The 14356-nt window shown below is 38.1% G+C and overlaps 1 protein-coding gene and 1 long non-coding RNA gene across 10 annotated transcripts in view; one reads left to right on the forward strand and one right to left on the reverse strand.

Moving 5' to 3' along the window:
* The window catches only part of PCCA (propionyl-CoA carboxylase subunit alpha), a 300758-nt gene that overhangs the window by 26022 nt on the left and 260380 nt on the right, over positions 1-14356 (reverse strand). The window lies entirely within an intron of this gene.
* Positions 7886-10523, forward strand: LOC147654090 (uncharacterized). Its single transcript, XR_015284435.1, has 2 exons — positions 7886-7921; positions 10452-10523. It is a non-coding gene; the product is annotated as an uncharacterized LOC147654090 (long non-coding RNA).

The following is a 14356-nucleotide window of genomic DNA, read 5'->3' on the forward strand; positions in this document are numbered from 1 at the left end:
CATACCCCCTAAACATGGAATACTATCTAGAGTAGGAAAAAAAATATCTTGTAGCTATGTACAGACAGTGTGGTTAAACATCACGAACCCTATTACGTAACACTGGGGGTTTTAACATGTATTAATTTTAAAATAAATTTTATTTCTAAAACTATTTAAAATGGGCAAGAACATTTGACCTTTATTGTTATTTTATATAACAATAAAAATGTAACCACTGATAAGAACCATGGAATTGGTTCTGCATTGTGTAGCACAGAACACCCAGATGGCTGCAAAATGGGATGGGGTTTTGGTTTCGTTTTCCAAAAAAAATACACACCCCCTGAAAAAACCCAGCAAACAAACAAAGAAAAAAAAAAGAAAACAAACAAACAAAAAACCAAGCAAACCACTTAATTGACCACTGTTACAGGATGCATGCAGGAAAATGGTGAGGAGCAGACCCAGCAGGCAAGATTAAGAGTGCTGATTCTCTGAACCTCCATGTAACCATACCTAGTACAGTTACCTGCCTGTAACTATAACATCTACTTGCTGTGAGATTTCAGCTGTACCACAGACAGCATGGCTAGAAAGGCTCAGTATTCTGAAAATAAAACTGTGCTGCCTCTTAAGTAGCTACTTGCCCTGCTCCTGTTCTTACCCTTGGAAAGCAGCTGTAGAAGCAGAGGTAATACCATCACCTACAACTACATCTTTAAACCTTTCAGAGAGAAGTTTGGTTCAGCTGTCCTGGAGTTCACTGGCTGAGGAGTCACGCAGATATCCCCAACTAACAAAGGCTGCCATGAGCTGTGCTGGCCACAGGTGACTACCAACTCACTTGTATGTCTTGACACAGTAACTTGTTAGAGTAAGGGATTCTCACAATAAAAAAATAGCAAGCCCATTGATAATAAATGGCACAAGAATCACAAAAGCAACCTGCAGCATTTAGTCTGACTAGAGACCAAGTAATTACTTATAAAAAGGGAAAAGTCAAAGATGTGTAAAACCAAAGTACCATTTACATAGGAACCCAAAACCTGTAGGATATTTACTACTTTTCATGCTGATTCCTTTTGGTTAACTACAAATTTGTAAGCTGTTCAGTAAGTTTAGTATGGAAGTACTTTTTGAAAAGTACTGTCTGATTTGGGGCAAAACATACCCTCACTGTGGGGAAAAAAATAGCCAATTGAGTAAAATTCATTTACAGAAAGGTCAAACTAATGCTGCTTCATTTGTAGACACCAATGTTTTTCCCACTCTGGGTGGCCAGGATATAAGAAATGTTTGACTCCTCTTCCCTTCAAGCTCAGTGCTACTTTTGGCACTCGCTTAAATGGAGGAAAAAAGCAGAGCAGAGAGAGGTCTTTCATTCACTGTGAGGATACCACAAAGAACATTTAGATAGACCTTAATTCCCACTGACTGCAAAATGGTTTTAGTCTGTACACTTCATAGGGAGAAAACTGCAGAGCAAACTGCATTTTTTCACAGCTTACTAAGTTTTCTAATGGTTGGGCAAGCACTGGTTAGAGCTTGGTCTGTTAATTTGCCTTGGAACACTTCCAAATACTACTTGGTAAACCACAGCATCTTTCTGCTTTGTTTTCTACAGCAGGTAGCACAATGGTATCTACAACTTGAGAAAAATGTGTGTAGCAGGTCAAGGCCTTTTTACAGACATTTGATTCAGTATATTTTAATCCTCTCTGGACTGAAATACAGGTTTAGGAAAGTTTAAATATGAAGCCACTTCAACCTGGGAAGTCCAGATACATTTGTAAGGCTGTTACAAACTCAAAATTCTGAGCAGGAATCTAGATGGTCATGAGGGAAAGCTGTGAGAAAGGAGTACATGTGTGAGAGCTCAAGTCATCCAAGATGGTACAATTTTACATAAATGGTGTGATAATCTCTTCCATATGTCTTCCTGACAGACACTCTGTTCTCACACCATGGCAATTACACAGCCTGACTACTGATTTAGAGGGTTTAGTTGCATTACTGGCCAGGTTAGAGAGAAAGAGGCTTTAAATCCTGGGTGTGATCTTGTTCTGGATTTGTTTTTGTCAGCAGTCCCACTAATTTCACTCAGTTCACGGTATCACCCAAGACACTTTAGTTAGAACTTTGAATTCAGTAAGAACTAAGTGAATTACTACATTGCACATAAATAAGGACATATGTGCCTGGGAAAAAAATGGTTTGAAAAATGAATCCCTCATTCTTACTGTCTTCTTCAGGAGTGGGGCTGTTGAAAAACCACTTAATTGTGCTCTACTTCTTCATTCCACAGTTTAAAAAAATTCGTTTTTATTTCAGATTCAATAAAATAGAAGACTGACAGTAAAGCTATGAATATCCACACAAAATCTATATTTTTTTTTATATGTAATAAAATGTAGTTTAGTTATGTTTTTATAATTATTCTGGATACTAAATCATCATTAAAGTCTCAGCCATAGCAGAACACTGGTGTGATACCTGTTTCCTACCATTAAATTTCCAATGCTTGTTTCATGGCATTAGGAAGGATATATACATTAGCAATAGAGGCACATTCTCTTTGTAATTTAGAAATACGTTCTATTGCATCCATGATTACCAGCAGAACTATTCACGTAGGACTTAAAATTCTCTTTTATGTCACAGACTAGTGCTTTTATAATTCAAACCTTCCAAGACAACATTTGCTACTATCTAAGGGCTAGGTTCAAAAAGACTTACATACCTAAAGTAGGACACTTGAGCAAAATTGAAGCACCTAAATCCAAACTGACAATACAAATCCCTGATCATCTATCACTTAGCACTGAAGGTTTCTATCTTGCTTCCTGGTTCAAAACACACACTTGGAGCTTTGCTGCTGTACCTCCTCAGTACCACATAATGCAGATACCTCCTTCTTCAAGTCCAAATGTGACACAGAAGTCAGGAGAACACGGTCCAGTTCTGCTCTAGGGGCCACTTCTACCTTCTAGCAGCCTTCCGCTACATAAAGGGATCTCCAAGAGAGTTGGAGAGGGACTTTTTACAAGAGCCTCTAGTGACATGAGAAAGGGTGATGGCTTTAAACTGAGTGAGGGTAAATTTAAATAAGATATTTGGAAGAAATTATTTACTGTGAGGTTGGTGGGACATTGGAGCAGGCTGCTCGGAAAGGCTGCAGATGCCCCATCCCTGTCAGTGTTCAAGGCCAGGTTAGACAGGACACTGAGCAACATGGTCTAGTGGAAAGTGTCCCTACCCCACAACACGAGGGTTGGAATGAGGTGATGTTTAAGGTTCCTTTGAACCCAGACTATTATATGATTGTATGATTAAACAACTTATGACTGAGCTGTCTTAGGCCAAACTCTTAACACTCCTGTAAGAAGTGAGTCCTGGGACTCATTTATCAGCAAGCAGCAACATTATCCAGTGAACTTGGGACTGGAGAAGAAGTGATGAATGTTACTGTATGCAATACCTCAACATGAAGAACTTTCCACTGAGGGTGGCAGAGCACTGGGACAGGCTGCCCAGGGAGGGCGTGGGGTCTCCCTCTCTGGAGACATTCAAAACCCACCTGGACACATGGACACACATTCCTGTGTCACCTGCTCCAGGTGACTCTGACTTGGCAGGGGGGTTGGATCAAATGAACTCCAGAGGTCTCATCCAAACCTAAGGATTCTGTGATCCTGTGAAATACATTTGATAGGGCAGTAAAAGACAATCATCCAAACTAGATGCATCAGACTAGAGCACCTCAAGTAACAACTCACAGGCACTCCCACCAAAGTTATTTGTGTGTGACCGCTGGCCATTACCTCATAGTTGATTTAACCTCTGTCCACACAGCAGTATTTTGAAGTTCTTGGTTAAAGTGATTTAGTGTTTAATTTTTTAATTAAACTGAGTCTTTGTGAAGCATTCACTGAATATACTGATCTCCATATTTCATCTCTGTTACTGACTCAATTCTTTACACAACAATTAAAGGATCATGTGAAACTCTCAGACTGTCCTAATGAAAACAGTGCAGAAACAAAGCTAGGAATATTTCTTTAAATGCAAATCAAACTCAAAGATAACGGACTTTGAATAAATATTTTATCAGTTCTCCACTTCACTGAACAATCAATTTTTTTTTAATGCCATGGGAAATATATTTGCAATTGCCATTATAGGATTTCTTTTAGAGATGCATTTTCATAGAATCACAGAATGGTTTGGTTTAAAAGGGACCTTAAAGATCTTCTAGGTCTGGCTCCCTGCCATGGGCACAGATTCCTCCCACCAGACCAGGGTACCCAGATTTTACACATTCTGTTCTATCTTATGTATCTAAACTATGTTTAGTCCTCATACCAGCATTTTTCTGAGTGTAATCCAATGGAATAATTGCTCAGACAACCTGCAATAGATCTGCAGTATTACACTTGGAGCTACCACTGGTTTAGATCCAAAAGCTGTTTTCCAGGGTCACCAGGCTAATATCTCTACTGGTTTATAAGATGAAATGCAACTTGCAGTGCACTTACTTCAGTCACTAAAAAACTTTGTTGCGCTTTTTTAACTGCAGTTCTTTGCTTCAAAAAAAAAACAACCCAAAAGCACTATTAACAAGATATTCTATCTCCTTCTTAAGTCTGTTGTTAGTCCGTGAATTTCTGTACTGTGGGAGAAGACTAGGAATGATCCACTACCCACAAGGTAAAAACCAGTCAACTGGAAAGAATTTTAGTGGCAATAATATAGTAGGGTAACACATCCATAGTTTGATATCTATTTTCAACATACCAGTTCATCACACTTGGCATAATGCAACAGGAGTGAGTCTGCATATCAATAATTATATAAACCTAGTCTGGGAACAGGAAAGGGAACTCAGAACAACAAAGAATGCTGCTGAGAAAGGCAAATTCCTGAGTGTACATTGCTGTGTAGAGTAACATGAGGATGAAGAGAAGGAAAGGGTTTTAAGACTAGAAATAATTAGCACTGATTTTATCCACCGTGATACTCTCACTACTCATTTTAATGTTAGGAAGAAACATGCAGGTTATCTGGATGTTTTAAAGCTCCCCAATTTGTCTGTCAAATCTGCAAAGAAATAGAACTGAGGACATTTCACAGTGGGATAGGATCAAAGTTTAACAGATCACTCTTCCAACATTATTCGCTAATAAATTTTTAAAGTGAGACACATTGCAAAAAAAGTTCTTTTCTTTAAATTTTAACTATATCCAACATGGCTGAAATTTGGCTGACAATGCAATCCAGGTCTGGATAATAAAGGGGTGCTTTCATCAGTAGATGAAAACTGCAACACACCAAGAAGAGTGGTGAAAAGGCAGTCAAGATACAGCTCAGCAGTCTATACTTCAAAATGGACTCAATAATTAAAATATTTACAGATTTGACTACAAGGTACTCAAAGAAGACCACTGCTTCTGTGTAAGGCTGGCAGTTACGCATTCATGAGTGGAAAAACAGGACAAGTGAAGAACAAAACTAGTTATGTGGCTCAAAGGCTAAGGAACTCAGCTGGGAAGAGGAGAAAACTGCCCAATTTCTGCCCAGCTACCTGGTCTGACATGGGGAAAAGGTTCTGAAAATGGGGATGAATGGGAATTCTTTCATGGGGATTGCTCTCCCCATAAAATTTCTCAAGCATGGGTTTTTTCCCTCTGTCTCTCTAAGACTTGGCAATTGCATCATACTGCAAAATGAAGCAAATTTTAATTCTGTCATGTGGAACTTAGTACAGAATTCCCACCCCCAGTCTTGTAGGCAAGTGCTCTCAGCAGCAAGGGGAGATGCAAAAAGTGACCACCTCTGCCTTTTGCTGCTATGAATTTTCATCAGTGTGGCCACAGCTGCTAGGCCTTGGGTTGAACTCAATTCTGCCCATCCATGCTAGATGTTTTCCAAAGACTATTCTCTCAGGAGACTTGAGTTGCACACAAGTGGTTTGTCTCAGCAGCACAGGGAGGATAAGTGATTCGATATCCAGTTCTGCAAAGCAGGGCTGCTGAGCAGACACAGGTACCTTTAGTTAGACAGCTGTGAAACCTATTTTAGGTGTCCTGAGAACACTCAGAAGGTTACTGGATCCTAAACCTCCTGGATCACTTTCTTGGACTCAGACACATAAACTGTACTTGAATCTTGCTGTAGGTGCCAAAATAGGCACTTGAACTGCTCTGAACCTTTAAGCCTGATGCTTAAAGACATCTGTATACATGATACTCAGATACTGTTGTCAAGCAAGTGTATCACACAGATATTTTTATTTCTGTAACACTGATTAGTGACAATTATTCATCTACTTTCATTTGTCTATGGATTCCTTTCTATAGGCAAATTTCACTCATGGTGAAATTGTATCCACCAATTACAGTCAAATGGCTCACATGCTCCACCCCTTTTTCATATATGGACAACTCTTAATTCCTCCAGCTCTTTTTGACTTACTACTGTTTCCAAACATGGAATTCTAAATACCTGTTCAACCAGCTACAGCTTGGTTGCACATTATTTGTTACTAAATATTTGGAATGAGACAAGGGTCACAGAGCAGTGGCAGAATTCTGTCTCCTGCTCTCTTCATATGGTATGTGATAACCGGTAACTTATTTGCTCATATATGAAGACTTCAAGATCAGTGTGCAGATTATGAAGACATTGTTTGAGGTATATGATCAGTGACTAAGTCTTAGTTGTATGGTCACCTGTAATCCAAAAGAGGGTTCTATGTTCCAGTTTCAGTGCTTTAGCTGCTGCTGTTTAACATGTTTTCTGTAAGAGAGTTCATTGTCATTATAAGGGAATAGATGCAAGAGCAATCCAAAGCCACATTCATGGTTGACTCACGTTTGTGGTAGTTGAGCTTATTGCACTTGTCTTTCTTTGCTATTCTTTCATGAAGCCAATGGCTTCAGAGATGTTCAATCAACTCAACTCCCTTCTTCTGTTTCTGATGATTTGCTAATTTTGGAAGATAAGGACTTTTGACTGCAGAGTCCATAGTCACAACAATATTTGAAGCTTTAAAGTCTGCTGACCTACAGCATGACCAAGGGCCTGGTTTTCTGCAGTCAGTTAAGACTGCAGCTCCACTTACGGAGCGTCAGAGGACTTGGTACCAGTTGGGATTCTACCTTAAGATCGATTGCAGGCACTGGATTTCTCTTCCCCCTTTAATACCAAACAAAACTAAAATGTCTCTGCTGTAGTTATGGAGGGGAAACCTTGATAAAACTTGCAGCTTGCATCATGATATCACATTACATGACCTTCACTGTTTATATAGTTGATAGAATATAACTTAATGACTTCATAGAATCAAATTAATTTCTCCTATGCTGTATTCATTTTAAAATAGAATCAATATTATTTACCCTACCTGACAATAATGCCCCATGTTTCACATACAATTGATTCAATACCAGCAGGTAGTTATCAATGAATGCACTTTGCTGTGGTAAATGAACACAATCAATACCCAGAAATGTGAGTTTTCTGGTGTGTGAGTGAATTGCGATTGAAGTGAAAGCTGAGTTTTGTCTTTTTACTTCTTCTTTTAGGTTTCATGTAAGGAGAATCTGAGTTTAATAGGCAGTACAGTAACAACCTGAAAAATTACCAGGCAACACCACTGCACACTGAATATCACTGAACCTCTGACAAAGTTATGTCATGGGAGGGACCCAACAGAAAAAAAAAGGAAGCCTCAAGAAAGAAATGTTAAAAATTTTCAGCATTTCCTGAAAAATACATATGTTTGAACTCTTGAGCATCATAAGAGTATCACGTGAAAGACAACTCTGTATTTTGAAGGACACATTGCATAAATTTCAATTTGTTTTGCTCAAAACAGAGTAAGAAAGAAATGTTTAGTTCTAGGGAGGACATCCAAAGACAGCATTTTTAATTTAGAAAAGTAAGTATGAATGTAATATCTTAATAAAAGCTAACATTAATTTTAAATTATATTACATGCATTTAAAAACAAAGGTAATGTCAACAAGATTGACAAAAGAACTCTGTTAATTTCAAAATCAACTAAAAATAGAGACTTTGGCAAAGTCATTTTACTTACAGCTACTTACAGCAAAATGTGAGAAAAGAAGATTTTAGAGGATATTAGAAATAAGGGTGTCTGTGGCCACTCCCTTTCAGTGGGAAACGGTTGTTCCTTCTCCCTTACAGACCATATCTTTGAACCCCCACAATCCTTCAGCTTTTAATCCTTTTAAGGCACTCCCTATTTTTCCTAGAGTAACTCAGCCTAGCTTGCACCACTCTGAAGCCACGATGCAGCAGTCATTTTCCCAGCTACCAAGATGTCATTTCTTTCTAGTCACTTCCTCAATCTTTATCCATATTGAGCAATCCTGCTTTTACTTACAGAAAATTCTACGAGGTACACTGAAAGAAAAGCTTACTTCCATAGCATACTTGAGCACATGCTTTACTACTGGTTTAATATTCAGATATTCTTTGCATAAGACTCAGGAAAACAAAAACAGAATGCTTTAGAATAACACTGGAACATTTATACATATTTATGGAGAGAGAGAGAGAGAATAGTGATTTAAATATAAACAATCTTAACAGCTTACATCTTTCAGAAATCAACTACAACTTCACAGCTTTTTTTATACATATGTTCTAAGACTTAAGTTGCCTTCCTTGAAAAAAACTGTGAATTCCTGAAAAATCTAGATTAGCACTTTTCCTTAAAAGAAAATCTGCTCATTTATTACATCTATCATTGTTTTGCTATTTGCTTGCAAAAAATACAGCAAACCAGTATCTGTCATCCATATTTCCTCCCTTTACCTGAGTTTCATTAAAAACATCCTTGTGACAACCATCATCTCCCACAACTCTCACGAAAACAGAACAAATGCTGTATCTAGCTTCACAGAAAAAATATAAAACTCAACTGCAATTAATAATCTATACTTTATATTATTTCCTGTGTAATATTAAACCACAGGCAGAAGCAAAATTTCCATAGTTCACTTTCAGGCCCATGATGACGAACAATACTCAGTACAGTGTATGTAAAGAGCAGAGAGCTACTGCAACTGCTGGAGTCCACTGAACTGAAGGTTTTACTTAGGCAATTTTGTGTAGGAGTCAACAACCACCACCAAAGAATATTTTATCTTTGCTGGTTTTTTGCTATTCCTCCCAGCTTCATCTTCCCAACTTTTGATTTTTAAATTTGAAATACCAGTTATTAAGTGGCTTCATAATTTCACTAATTCATTTAACATTCATGTCAACGAAGTTACACATGGGTAACTAAGCGGGTGAACTAAGATTCTTTATCACATGTGGAACCATACTACCTGAACACACAAAGTGCAAAAAAAATCTGATTCATTCATTGCTACATTAAACTCTTTCATTTTCTTACCTAAATTCAATCTGTATAAACAACATTATTTATAACATAGGCATAGAAATCCACAGTGTGTATGTACAAATTATATTTATACATTTACATAAGTAGATATACATGTAAGAATTTATTTGTTTCGAGGTTATAAAAGGTTGTAAAACCTTTTACAGCTGAGAGTCTACCTCTTGCACAGGAAAGAATGTATTGAGCAGGAGGGGTTAAGTGGAAGGGAGTTTATTATGGTCAGCAACATGAAACATGGAACAAAACAAGGCTTTCTCTTGTTCTCATACATTTGAAAGGCGTTCTAAAGGAAGTTTGGTTATTCAGTCAAGGTATTAGATAGTACATCACACAGTAAAAAGAAATTCTGCTGGTAATGCTCCCAGTAAATTCCAGACTTGAAGAGAAACTTTTTGTAACATCTCAGCCTTAGGGGTGAAGTCCAAGTGCCATTGCCATTTGGGATGCTTTAAGGTGTTTCATCTGGCTTCTGCATGTTGCTCTAGAAAACCACAGGGCACCTGTAGGTGCTGTGTTAGGGCTGTCGGATTCCTATAGGTCTCTGGGATACATTACACATATGAAAGTTAGATATCAAAGTTTGAACAAGGAAACTTCCAGCCCCTTCCAGATCAAAGAGAGAAGCACACGGAAGTGAATCACTCCTGCAAGTACTTGATTCTCTCTACTGACCAAACAATCTCCAGTCGCAATGTCTAATATTTGGTCATTTCCATTAGGACAGGTCAAACTCAAATTGTTATTTTTTTCAGTTCTGAAAATGCTGTCCTTTAGTCAGGAAACAGTAGCAAAAGATCACAGGACAGAAAAACAGAACTACACTCTACTTGAAAAGAAAGCCCAGGTATTTAGTTTTTTTCATAGTGGGATAATGGGAAAAAACATTCACAAAAGGCCCTTCCGTAAAAAAAAAATAAAAAGGAGGCAAATCACTGTGTCATAAATTTGCTGGTGGATGGCTGGGAAGGAGTTTCATCTTCCCTCCGTGGCAGTTGAGTCTCCTTAATACAAATAGCTTCTTAATTTTCTACAGGCAGTTTAAACAGATGAAGCCATTACTGGACCTGGAGATGTGGAAAGGACCCAGGATTGTGGAGGCAGCAGGTAAGGGCTCACCCACAACTTCACCAAAAACTTCAACATAGCTTTTGAGTAAGGTAGAGCCTGTAGGAGTGGGACAGGAACTTGGCAGAATGCAAGCATGTGCACATGTGGTGAAGGAGACAGGGCTGAAAGGGTCCCTGGTGATACAAGGCACAGTCCTTGAACTTTCTGTCAGCCCTGGTCACCACCACAGTGCATATGTCCTCTCCCTTCAAACTACTGTCTGAAGTGTAGAGGATTTGTTCAAGTGGCATAAATACACATGTGAACCCTATATGATTTCTGATTCACCATTTACTCAATGCTCAACATGAAATACCAAAGAGGCAAGTTTAGTCATTTTCATTTCCAGTTATTTTACCCGCTTTACTAATTACTACTATAGCACTGATTAGTCTGTAATAGTTATTCATTAGCTGTAAGTTGAACAAGGGCTGATTTGAAGCAATTACACTTACTCAACATGTTCTGAGGACTAATTATTTCACAGTCATCAGATGATGACAGACAAAATACATGAACTATAATAAAGACCCAAAAGAACCAAGGGTGAAATTCTAAAATACCCTCAGAATCACTTCTACTTTCTGTGTGTGGATTTTTTGGTAAAACCAACTTTCCTCCAGCCAGAGTAACTAAGGATGTTACTGTAGGTCATGTGTTACTGAATAGAAAAACAGACTTTGAGACAGCTCAGTGTTACACCTCACATACTTGGTCTTGGAAATGGGCTGTGTTTTGCCAGTCTGAAGCTCTCCTTACAGGTAATTATGGTATCTTGTTTCTGGAGAACTTGTTTGTCCTTCTGCTAAGGAGACTTCTCCTCCTTACTCATTCAATCCTTAGTGACAAAAACATCTTCCTCACAAAAATCACATGAGGAGCGTATTTCTTGTTTCATTGGCTTCAAGTTGTCAAGGCTGGAAATACAGGATATTTCATAGGGAAGACATTGAAATCTGGGCCAGAGAATGTGTCTCTGAAACATCCCCAGGAAAGCGCCTTATCCCCGTGAGGCTTTAGAATGATGATAGCAGCGTACTACTACTCCCTCAGATGATTTAAAACAACTCAGAATTAAAAACAATGGAAGAAAACAGCAGCTTGGTTCATATGCCCAGAACTAGAAAGCCCGAGATTATTATTATTATTTGGGAAACACCCAAGCCTTTTCCTTTAAGCCTTGAGTCATTTCTTTACTTGATGGAACAAAAACACAAAGTACAACATTTAGCAGAAATAAAACAATACAGAAATACTGAAATGGATACAAAACATGTCAAAAAAACTTCAAATAAGAATGGGTTTTGTTATAGCTAATCATGACACTGAGAACGGATCAAATGACCTCCCAATATATCTTGTACTCTACGAAACGTTAACAATGCTTTAAAAACACGTGTGTGGTGGGGGCAGATGAAAGTGAAGAACCTACTTTGGATGCCTTTCTTAGCAACTTCTATTTTTACATGATCTGATCTGCTGCCTTTGCTCATCACCCAAAATAATACCAAGACCCCTCCTCCCCTGCCAAAGTCACCACGCCAAGTTCCACAATGAGTTCCATTGATTTTCAAGACATATTGTCAACTACCTAATAATTTAACTGGTAGGCACAGCTCTTTCGGTTGAAGCTTCAGTTTCCCAAACAAAAGCTAACCACCTGAGACCACAGAGGACAGGATATGAGCTACTTATAGCAACACTGGACCAGTGAACAAGAATAGCAGGAAAGCTGCTTATTTTATTTTTTTTTCTCCAGCAAAGCCCTTTGAAGTAAACTATTTATTAAACATTATAATACTCGAAACAAAAATCTTTGAAGGCAGGTTATCCTCCTCTGCACCATGTCCCGTTGTGAATGAATTGCTTCCTTTTCCTTTCTGGATTTTTTTCACTTGTGAAACTGACACTCAAATTGTTCTCTTAAGCTACTTGGGCAAGCCTTTGCCTTTGCCGACAGGAGTAATCCATCCATCAACAAGAGGATCATTAAAAATATTTACAACTCAAACTACTTCAATATCACTGCACTGTAAGCAGCCACCCTGTTCATCAGGCAATGCTATATAAATATATGCTATACAGTAAATAAGTTCCTTGTGCACAGAAAAATAGTATTGATTAATAAGTAATGATGCAAACAGATCATTTAAAAAAGAAACAAGCTAACAGTAAGACTTAATTTTTCACTTTTTAATTAAAAAAGTAAATTCTCCCCATTAACCCTGTTACTGATGAATACATGTGTTTTTTCTTTGTTCCTCTGATTAAAACATTCATCTTTCTCCCTCTCTGTTGCTGAAAGAACTCATTTTTCTCTACAGCATCACTGGAAATTTCAAAACCAGACATAGAGAATTGCCCTTTCAAATATATGTATTTGGGCTGCAGAGTCAGAACTGTCACACACTATGCTGTATTGGTATCTTTGAAAATCTGGCAATGATGTGCAGTGAAGAAGGAGAATGCTCTGAAACAACTGCTCAGAATTGTCTGAGCCTGAGAAATTCCCTGGCCAAAGCCTAGGAAATAATCGGAAGTGAACTGAAACTCCCACTGGGCCACCATGCATGCCTGCATAGTAAAGATGTCACTGGCAAGCTGCACACAAAATCATATTAGAAAAGGTTTTAACAGTTCTCCATGGAGAGAAATAATTTACTCCAACTAAGAGACAGTGGAAACTGTCAATATCCTGATTCCTGAAAGATGGAAGAATTTGCAATTTCCACTGATTTGCATGCATGCAAGAGGGATCTATCACATCTAAAAATGTAATCACAAAAATACAACACATGACTCCTGACTAATTTCTTACCTAAGGAGCAGAGCCAGCCTTTTTTCATGCAAAACAATCCACTTTTCTTTGAGTAAGCACATTTTCTCAATTTGTTCTGCCTTGTGATTTCAAGCACAACCTGGCACATGTGCAAGTGATGTCCAAGTACTAAGAATTTTGAATATTCTTCTTCTCCATCTCTTAGACATTTGTCCATCTGACAATATATTTCTGTTACATATCATATTTTTGTATTTCACAGAATCACACAATATTCTGGAAGGGGCTCACAAGGATCATTAAGTCCAACCCTCACATGGTGACTGAACCCACGACCTTGGTGTTATGAGCACCATACTTTAACCAACTTGACCTTCTAGAAGTACCTATAAAGAATTTTTAAAGCAAATGTAAGAACTTTAAGTGGGTTTTTTTTAGCCTCCAATGATATGCCTTCTTGTCTCTGGAAGTGGTCTAGATGCCTCCCACCTGAAGTCTGCCACCACCACCAACCCTTAATTTATCTATGCTGCATACAAATATTTTGTATCCCTGCCAGCCTAAGCTGAAATTTGGTGGACTTATTGAATGCCACAGTCCCAACTTTTGAAGAATAAAGAATCCATTCTTTATTAATTTTTCTTACTATTGGAAGACATCAACTTTGTCTTTAGCCATATTACTGCCTCTACCACAAGGACACAGCAGCAGTAAGATGGACAAATGACACTCACTTGTAAAATTTGTACCTGTGGCAACCACTGAAGTACTGAAAAACTTTCAGAAAGAAGGATTCTCTCTGGTGAGCAAACCAGAGTGTAAGCTCACAATTTGCTGGAGATTTTACAGACTTTCTATGGAATGAAGAGGTCTGAATATAAACTGTTACAAATGAAGAAAGATTCCTTGGGCATTCATAATTATGAATTCACACTTATGAATCCTTAGTCACATGGACTACTGGGAAAAGCAGTACGTGAACTGGAGGGTTTGTCCCCTTTTCCTTTACAAGAGCTCATTCAAAGAGGCTTTGAGTAGGCAAAAAAACAATA

This window comes from Cyanistes caeruleus, chromosome 3 (genome assembly GCF_971803275.1).
Source record: "Cyanistes caeruleus chromosome 3, bCyaCae1.hap1.1, whole genome shotgun sequence".
Taxonomy (NCBI): Eukaryota; Metazoa; Chordata; class Aves; order Passeriformes; family Paridae; genus Cyanistes; species Cyanistes caeruleus.